Source organism: Talpa occidentalis, unplaced genomic scaffold (genome assembly GCF_014898055.3).
Source record: "Talpa occidentalis isolate TD23 unplaced genomic scaffold, MPIMG_talOcc4v2.1 talOcc4.3, whole genome shotgun sequence".
Lineage (NCBI taxonomy): Eukaryota > Metazoa > Chordata > Mammalia > Eulipotyphla > Talpidae > Talpa > Talpa occidentalis.
The window spans coordinates 5,995,415-6,005,881 of NW_023603184.1; positions in this window are offsets into that span (position 1 = coordinate 5,995,415).

Here is a 10,467-nt window from a genome sequence, read left to right on the forward strand (position 1 = left end):
AGGATCTGAACATCTTCATAATACCAAGTTGTTCTTTTAGAGGAACAAAGAATGTGGGAGAATTCCCCTCGGTGGAGCAAGAACTTGGATGATCTATCCCAAGACCTGAGCCTTGGAATAAGAGAGAAATGCAGCTCTTAGGAAAAATCAGCTGTATTATGCAACCCCCCCCCAACTTTAGATAGAACTGAACCCCACTTGTGCTATGGGGTGATGTTCATCTGAGCGAGTCATCGGGGTGAAGTGTACAAATGGGAGCTCTGAGGTTCAGAGAGGTCTGGGTATTAGCTCACGGTTGCACTGGGTTTTGGGGCAATATCAGAACTTGAATCGCATCTCTAGTAACTCAGAATTCTGAGGCCTTCCCAGGGAGCTGTCCCGGGTGCTGATCCTAGATCAATAACTCTCGATGGATTTGGGTTCTTAATCTGACTTGAATTCTTGCCCCATGGGACCCTTAACAGTCTCTTTTGGTAGAGAAGGACAAAGCCCTGAGAAGACAAGTGACACATATAGGCCACACAGCAGATCCTATGTCACTGGAGTTACCTTAGCATTCACTGTGCTGGCTGCAGATTTTGCATTTCTAGATTGACATATGAATTTTTTTTTTTTTTTTTTTGGTCTCCTGGATTCACCTCAAATGCTTTTTGAGACCTGACTTTAAGCTTGTCTTGGTCACTGACTCTGCCAAAGTAACAGAAATATCCTACAAGTGTGTGGTATTTGCTAATTTAATTGCAAGGTGCTTTCACTTTGAATTTTTAAAATAATCTTGTGAGCAAGGCAGACAGGACGGAAAATAGAGATGAGAGAGAAGAGATTTAGAGATGTTAAGTGATTTTCTTAAAATCATCCAACTAGTGAGAATCAGAAGTTCAATCTGGTTCTTCTCTATCCTTAGCCTGATGTCCTCTACACGTTTCCCAAATTTGATTCTGGAACAACTCTTGTTGGCTTCAGACCTCTTCTTGACTGGACATGCCTGTGCCCTCACTCTATGCCTCAGCCTACTTTCTAGCACATTTGGGGGTCCTGCTCACCTGGTTTTGGGCAGATGCCCTTTTTACAATCATGCAAGGAGGGAAAAGCACCATTTACAACCCATCTCCACCTCCCTATTGTCCTGAAAAGCAGCAGATTCAGGGACACTGGCCAGGAATTCGTACGAAAACTGTATGGGGGTCCACAGTCTTGACCTTTAAGACTAGTGAATGACTACGACAGGTTTATTTTGGAGTTGAGAGACAGGAGGCTGTGGGGGTAAGTAGGACTCAGAATGAAAGATGAGTAGCTCTCCATGTTTCATTACAGTATGTTGTGGATGAGGGCACTGTGACCACAAAAACTTGTCCACAGTGTATGTGGAGCCTCTTTTGGGCTGGTAGATTAGGGTCATGTCTTCAAGGCGGTTCTAACATAGAATGACACCCAGTCATGGACCCTGACCAGGACACATAGACAGCTACTTCTAATACTCTGCTCTTCCCCTCCATGCTAAGTGATACTTTCCAAGATCGGATTAGTGGAAATTTCCTGTAGTCTGTAGTCTCTATTTCTGGGTGCGTGCATGCCTGTGGTTGGGCATCTATCCGCTCAGCCTTTCTCTCTTGTCTTTCTTTCATTCATTTCTCTTTCTTCTCTTACCCTGGCCCATCTCATCTCTTCACCTATGCAGAAGTGCATGAGGACCCAGTGACCTAGGACCCCAAGGGATGTTGGTCATGGCCAGAGGGCCAGGGAAGCTGCTGGTGAAGAATCTCAGCACGACCTTCTCATCCAATTAGATGGTGAAATAGAGAACTCTTTCTCCCCTTCTTGTCCCGCACCCCATCCTTTATCTGTAATAAGCTCCCTTTTCCCAACTGCGATGGAGGAGGAGGAGAAGGTGGAAAATTATTCCTGTTCTGCTCCTAGAAAACTTTAAAATGCTATCACCATGGAAACCGCTCTCCAGCAGTCATGGAGCACGCTTGTGGGAGAGGGCGAGGCAGGGGGGGTTGAGGGGAGATGAGGATGAAGTTGGTGAGAGATGCTCACAGGGGTCTTGCCATCACCTCAGCACTGTTGTTTATTTTTGGTTTACTTGTTTGATTGCCGTCTTCCTTCTAGTTGATGCACGAGGGAACAAGGCTGTCTGGGCTGAGAAGTCTCCCTTGGAACTGAGTGGGCACAGAGACATTCCCTTTAAGGCTGGGGTCACTGGAGCTCTTCACCACCACCCCCTACACACACCCAACAAGCTCATACATTTCAAGCACTGACAGTATGAGTGTGTTCAGGCTTTGAGTGTGTGTTTGTGTAGGGGGAGGAGTACAGAGATCAAACATCTTCCCTTGAAGTAATTTGCAAATTTGGGGGAGAGGGGGAGAAAGATGACTCTTCTCCAAAACTTACTACACGCCACACACTTCATTAAATGTCATCTCCTTTTTAAATCTTTACACTGATTTTGTCAACAAAGGCACTTGATTTCCATTTGATAGAGGAGCAAACTAAGGCTCAAGGAAGTAAAATGACTTTTCTAAGGGGATTAAGTCAATAGCAGAGTTGGAATTTGAAAGTGACCAGTCTGGCTCCAAATGATAAGTTACTGTTTATCTGGTGCCTACTCTGCATCAGGCACTGCACTAGACACTTACTAGATTTATAGTTCTTAGTCATGTGAACAATTTTTACCTCGATTCACAGAGGAGGAAACTGAAGCTCAGTGCAGAGAGTTTTCCCAAGGACACACAGCTAGGAGGGGAAGGTCATAAGTGGTAGAGCTGGAATTAGGACCCGGGTGTATCTGATGCAGAAGCTGGCGCCCTTTCCACCACACTGCAACCAGATAATGTGCACAAGAGAGTAAAGGGCCAAGTGTGCCTTCCTGCATGGGTCCGGTGTGATGGCCAGCACCAGGGCAGGTATTGTCTCCAAGGCACAGCCAGCCTGGAGATTTTGTTCTAGAAGCGGGGGGGAGAGGAGAGGCTCCATGAGTCCAGTGGATAGCCATCCTAAGGCGATCTCACCTGAACCAACAGGCTGAACATAAGAGAAACCTTGAAGATAAGACCCCTGTCAACTTAATTGGGATGTTTTTCTTTTTCCAGAGGGAAAGGAGAAGGAAATATCTATCAGTCAGGAAGGGCCAGGTTTTGCTGCACTAATCACATCCCCAAAGATCAGTGGCTTAGTACTCTGGGGTTTACTTTCACTCATATTACACTGTATCTTTCAGCCTTGCAGAGAAGCAAACAGCGACATTAGTAACTCCAAACACACATTTAACATTTCCCCTGATTCTGCAGGTTGGTTAGGTGATTCTTCTGGTCTATGCCAGCTCAGATGGGGCTGCATGGCTTAGAGTGGGGGGCAGCTGAACAGTCGGGACCTCTCTCTGCATGGCCTCTCTTCCCGCAGGAGGCCAGCCTGAGCTCCGTTCACACGGGGGGTGGGGGTGGGGGGGGTAGAAGAGCTCCCAGCTGTGAGAAGGTAAACTCCAACATGCAGGGGCCTTAGACTCTCTGCTTGTATCACTTTTTCTGACATTCCATTGGCAAACACAAGCCACTGGGCGAGCAGTTTTAAGAAGTCGAGAAATGGACACTTTCTCAGAGTGGGGGAAGTAGCAAAGACAATTTGCAGAGAGGAATACAAACAGGATGGAAGGAATGTTCCAGCTAGCCTTTCAACCCACACATGTGTCTTCATCGTGGGTCAGCTAGAGAGGTCTGCCCCAGCTCTCCCCCATTCCTGGACCGGGGCTGGTCATGGCTCTATCTTATTGCTGCCATGATTACAAAGGGAAAAAAAAAAAAAAAGAGTGGTGAGTTGCCCTTGGGTTGTTGCAATCCACAAGGATGACAATTTCTGGTCTCATTTCATGGGCCAGAGTAAATCATATGGTGATGACCAATTCTAGGGGGGGAAGTAGGATCCTGCCACATGCTTGGGAGGAGGACCATCCTAATGACTACTACAGCATCATTTATTGTGTGCCTGCTGCATGCCAGGCACTTGAGAATGTTATCTCAGTATTATCCTGGCATCTTTAGCTTCAAAACAGATATAATAACTTCATAATGAAGCAGAGTGTTGAGGAACCTGCCCAAGGTCACACATGTGATATGAGGCAGAGCCGGACTAGGTCCTGGTATTCTGACCCCAGAGGTGATGTGCTTCCCAGAGTCATGCTCGTCTGCTTACTGCCCAAGAGAGGCAGAGGGCATGCTCCACAGGTGGCTCCAGCATCCTGTAAGCAGGTGGGTGAGGCGAACTTTCAATCATTCATTCACTTAGCTACGTAGGAGCTTGATTCACAATGATTTAAATACCACCATGGACAAGAACACTGAACAAGACAGACCTGGTCCCTGCCCTCTCGTGAATTTTTGGTTTGGAACACCCACTTTTGATCCCAAAGGTCACAAAGGTCCCATAAACCCCCAGCTTTAGATAGAGGGGGAGTTTCTACAATTGAGAAAGTTCACATGACCTCTGCTGTAACAGGGGTTCCCCAAGGATCAGAGGTTGGGGAGCACTATACCAGCACCCAAGCTTCATGCATGGCTTGAGTTGCTGACAGTTTCATACATACTCAGGGGGGAGTAGCAGTTACTGGGTAATGCACCCTACACTGTGGGCAGCTTCTCATGGCAGCCTCCTGCCTCCAAGAAGTTAGTGTTTTCAGAGATGAGCGAGAAGGTTCCTGAAGGTCATTCAGGTGAGCCTCCTGGAAAATGAGAAGTGGGGAGGGTGGCCATGGTCTTGCCAAGCCATTAAGGTCCTGAGAGCTCCCACACTGTCAGTATAGACAGACATTGGGGCCCCAAGAACTTTGGGGTGGGGCCCAGCTTTTCTCTCTGCCCTCACCATGCTTCAGCGTCCAAAGCGCCCAATTGTATGCTTGTCACGTGGTCACCCAGCTCCCCCTGGAGCCCCTCCAGGCATGAGGCGCTCACTACCTCCAGAATTGGTCTGTTCCAAAGTCCTTTCTGATTACTTGGCTACTTTGCCCAGGAGCCCACACAACCCACATGCCACCAGCCACGTGGAGCCAGCACATGCCAGGATGCTGCTCGTCCTGGGTGCAATGACACCCTTGTGGTGGGCCGGCTGCTAGTGGGGGGGGGTGTTATGTGAGCATGTATAGCCCCAGGCAGATGGGCCTGGCTCTGCAGGGCTGTCAGTCAGGGATGCTGAAGCCTCAACTCGCTCTGGCTTCCAGCAAGTACAACTATTTATAAAAGATGAGGCCTGCCAGGGAGCAGAGAGAGGCTGAGACATCTGCTCCCTCTGCTGGGGCGGCCAGCACTCCCCACAGACCCCCCCCAGCCTTGTCGCCCTGATGGGTGCCCCAGACGCCCCAGTCCCACCCGCTCCCCTGGGGCCCCATGGGTACCCCCTCTCTGCCTGGGCCCCACCTCCAAATGGACTCTCAGGGATGGGGCTGCAGGTGGTAGATGATGCCTTGCTCGGGGTGACAGCTCCCTTGCTGCTTCCCTTCCAAATGCATCTCTGAGAAGAGGGCAGCACCTCTCAATGGGGTGAGGCTGTGCTCCCTTCTTTGAATGCGCAGGGACATGTTTGTCGTTGGAGAGCTGACTGCTGGCCACCAGGCTGCTGCCCTCTGAGACGGGAAGGCTGAGGACAGGGGCCACAGATGGCCCTCATGTGCCTACCCTCCTGGTCCCCCCAGAGCAGGTACCTGCAGTTGGCGGGTTAGCATGTGGGTGTGGAGCTGAGTTTGGGGCGTTTTTGAGCAGATGGAAGGCCCTGGGTTCAAGTCTGCCATCTTCCCTGAGTCTCAATGGGGTGGGAGAGGGAGGTCACCTCAAAGAGCGTCTGCAGATCCTGGGATTGGAGTGAAGAGGAATGGAGGGGCAATTGCAGAGGAAACATCTCCAATTTCTAGCCCTATTCTGTAATTTTTAAAATTGGGGTAACATTGATGGATGGCACTGTATGTGTTTCAGAGATGCAGGTTCACACCCCTTTGGTGCATGTCACCACCAGGGTGCCCATGGTCCCCAGCCAGAGTCTGGGGGGCCTGGGTTGTGGTCCAGCCACTTCTTTTGCTGATATGCACTTTGGCTTTTGTTATGGAGCCCTCCCTCTCCTTGTTTGTCATCTGCCTCTCTGGGGCTTGCTACAGCGCCCACCTGCTAGTTGTTTGCTTATTTGTCCTTCTGGCTCTTGTTACCAAACTACCTGCTAATTTTTGCTAATCTGCACTTCCAGTTCTTGTTATTTTTTAAAGATTTATTGGCTAGAACTGGGGTGTAGGCCAAAGGTGGGGGGGCAGGGGAGTGTGGGGGATGGGTAAGAGGATTCAGTAGAGACAGAGTGGGGGGCAGAACAGGCAGATCTACTGAAGTTCACTGCTGAGGGGAGCAGCAGGTGAGAGAGGGAGGTCTGTTGTGCCTTGTGGGTCAGCTCCCTGGCAAGGGATCAAACTCAGGTCATAGGGGTGATAATGCTGAGATTTAACCCCTAGATCATCAGGGAGGCCGCAGTTGGTTCTTATTGAGCCCATCCTGCTCCTCATTTGCTAATCTACCCTTTGGGTTCTTGTTTCTCTCCAGTCATTGTGGGGGTGGGGAGCTTCCTTTAAAGAAGCCTCTGGACTGCCCTTGAAAACAGGGGTGAAGCAGCTGGAAAGTAGCAAGGAAGGGTACCCCTGGCAGAGGGCACAGCGGGGGTAAAGGCCAGAGACCTGCCAAGTGCCTAGCCCACAGCTTGTCTCATCACAGGTGCCTCTAGAGTCTGTATCTGCACCCTCGGGGCCCCTCACAAGCTCAGGACTTAGAGAAGAGCTGCAAATGGGGTTTTCACCCAACTCTTGATTGAGATAAGTTGAGGCAGAAAGAACATCACAGCTAAGAAGGGAGAACAGAATGCTGAGGCCCTGGCAGTGATGTAGGTGGTAATGGAGCTGACAGGGAGCAGGGTAGGGGGAAGGGTTTGACTGCCGTTACATTATTTTTGCTCCCAAATTGAAATTAAAGATCATTTCAACTCCAGATGCTAGAAACGCCTGGGCTCATTACTTCTTAGGATTTTGTCCATGCTCTCTTTCTAGATTCAATTAGAGCAATTTAAGGTAATTAATTAAATTTGTTATTTGATTAATAAAGATAGAAATTCAGCTAAGTTGCTGTGAAGGAGGAAGCCATGTTGGGATTTGCTAGCAGAGGTTTGGGGGAGATTCCTTCCTGCCTCCTGATCTTCCCCCTTTACCCACCCTGTCATCTATGCCCCCCGCTCTTCCACCAGCCCAGTTTGGGCCAAGGAGTGGAGCGAGGAGGGGAGATGGCTGCACCAATACCACCTACGGGGGAGAAGTAGGAAACGAGGCAGGAGTGAGAAGAGCATCGCTTCACCTGGAGAGGCTGGGGTGCTGAGTAGGAGGGTTTGGAACTTGCTGGGGAGAGCTGATTAGGCAGAGGAGCTGGGGGCCTGGGAAGTGGCTCGAAGTCAAGAGTCAATATGGGGTTGGGGAGGCAGAGCTCCAGGAAGAGGGGAGAAGGATGTCTAGCCAGAGCCAGGTAGAGCTGTCCAGGTGGGCTGGATGCAGGTAACAGGTGCCAGTACTGGCAGTGGGTCAGACACTGACATGGGGAGTCAGGGTGCGTTAAAGTTTAAAATTTGAGGTGCTTCTTGGACACAGACCCCAGAAATGCCACAAAATCTAACCCAATAATTTTGATGTAGACTGAGTTGAATGAAAAAGTGGGGAAAATGCTGAAGCTCCTATCCTAGAGGCCAAATTCCTTAATAAACAAAGAGTTCTCATAAATAAGAAAAATAACCTAGTAAGAAAGGTGAGAAAATGTTAGGAAAAGACAGTTTGTAGGAAAGGAGCTATAATTGGTTCATAAGCATATGCTAAGTTAATTGTTCTTTCCCTAATAAGAAAAAAGCAAATTAAAAGTAGGTAGAGATATCAATTATCCTTCAGATTAAGCACGTTTAAAAAATATGCTAAAATTCTGGGTGGAAACAAATAGGACCTTGAAAACATGCTGGTGCATCTCTGTGGAGAGCAGGCTGGCATTTTCTAGCAAAATCATGATTACTCATGTTCTTTGACCTAAAGATTCAGCTTCTCAGTTTTCCCCCTAGATTTCCAATAATTTATTGCAGCCCTGTGATAGTTTGACAGGAAACAGCAAAAAAGTCCAAGAGTAGGAGAGACTGGCAAACAAATGATGGTAGTGGAGTACCATGCAGGCCAGAAAAAGAAAGAAGCAACTTTTCACATCTTGATAGACTTTTGAAAAACTTCGGAGCTGGGCTCCAAGGGGTCGGTTCTTGTCTTGGTGAAGAAAGAATTCAACTTTGAGATCAGAGTTAGCAGAAAAGCGAGACTTATTGACAAATGAGGAAAAGGAAAGAGAAACTCTCCGAGCAGAGAGGGGCCCCAAGTAGGTTGCCACCGAGGGAGCAAGAAGCGGGAGTTTAAATAGGTATAGTGGGCCGGAGTGGGGGTTGGGTTTTGGGTGTCTCCTGTTGATTGGCTGAAGCCTGCTGGGTCTCCCGGGTTATTTGGTCTGTTTTCCCAGAACCCCCTCCTGGCCGTGTCATCAGGACCATCAGATGAGGGCAGTCAGGGTGATGACGCTTGTGAGCAGCACCTTGAGCCTCAGTTTCCACCCGCGTGGAATGTGGAGATGATTGTGAATGAGGACGTTAGATGGGTATTGGCAGTCAGTTAGGATCAGGGTGCCTGAAGCCCATTTATCAAACTGAATGAGGAGAAGTCAGTTGGGGTCAGGGTGCCCCAGCCGAGTGAACACTGAATGTTCAGAAAAACACACAATGTGGAAGCAAAGCTGGTTCTGGGAAAACGGCTTTGCTTCCACACTGGGGACTACAAGAGATGGCCTTCGCATGTTCTCGCTTAGGCCTCACAACAAGCCATGAGACAGGTGATGTTATTCCCCTTTCGCCAGGTGAGAAGCGGGGCTCAGAGGGCTGAAGACCTCTGCCCCACCTCACACAGCAGCCCAAAGACTTAGTGCCACAAAAGCCTCTTCCTTGTTTAGTTTTTGGTGGAGTAGGGGGACCTCATCACAGCCCACCTCCGGGAGGCAGACCTCACCTCTAGTCCTTGCTCTGTACGTGTTCAGTCAGGGCTCCGCTGCCCTCCGGGGCCACTTCCAGCCCATGGCACCCCAGTGCCTTCTAATCAGACCTGGCAGGTTTGGGCTACTGACTCGCCACCCCCCCAACCCCACACCCCACTGCCAGCCCTCCCTTCTTCCCTGTCATGCCTGGGTCTCCTGTGCTGGCTTGGGCATGGCCGAGCCAGTCCTATACTCCTGCCTCACTCCAGGCTGGTGAAAGGGCCTGAGTGAATCTGGGAAGCCATTTCTACCTGTCCATGTTCTGCCCAGTTCCTGCTGTGACCTCACCTGTCATCCTTTCCTATCACCTGCTGTATCAAGACAACCGACATCTCCTACTGGCCAGGGAGGGGAGTTGTGGGGCGCAGACAGGGTCAGTTCAGCAGCCATAGCTCCCTGGCTAAGGGAGCCACCTGTTCTGTCTGAGCATCTCATGGTGGGAGGGAGACAACCAGGTCTTTCATGAAATAGGAGGCGGCTTGTGGGGGGCCTCAGGTGCTAAAGAAGTGACTTTCTGGCTGTTGCAGGCTTCACGGAATGATGGGAGCAGCATGGATGTGGGATCCAACTGAGTTGGATGCCCTCCTCCAGGTCTGATGGCTGTGTGACCTTAGACAGGTTCCTTGACATCTCTGAGCTTCTTTCCATGATTGGTTCATGGACATGCTAGAGGCCTGCAATGAAACAAGATGCGCTTTGCAAATACTAAAGCTTTAGTGGCTGAGAGCATGGGCTCTAAGACCAGGAAGGTTGGTTTCAAATCCCAGCCCTGCTGTGTGATCTTGGCCAAATGACTTCACCTCTGTGACAGGGGGCTTTTGCTGTGCAACAAACACCCCATGGCTCAGTGGCTCGGTGTGACTACCATGTATAATTTGGGGGGTCGGCAATTCAGTTGGAGTCAGTCTGCTAGTTTTCGTAAGTATTTTGCTTTGTCAAATTGTCTACTATGTAAATGTACAATTTGTCTTTTTTCTGACTTGCTTTACTACACAGAATTCCCTCAGGCACCTTCCATTTTGCTCTAAACAGCAACATTTCGTCTTTCCTTAAGGTTGAGGAACACTCTGTGACGTGGCTGGATCACATAGTCTCAACCCCACCATCTCTCAGTGGGCACCTTGGTTGTTCAGGGCTCGGCTGATCTTGGCTGAGCTTGCTCACGTGTCTACTGACGAGGTGGATCCCCAGCATGGGCTGGTTAATGTGGCTTCATCTGGAATGACGGAACTGCCGGGCCTGTCTCCACTTCTGGCAGGCGAGCCAGGCTTGTTCCTGGGGTGGCAAAAGGGACTTGAAGTTCCCAGTGGTCTCTGCATCGTGCTTCCTTCTGTCTCATCAGCTAAGCCTGGAG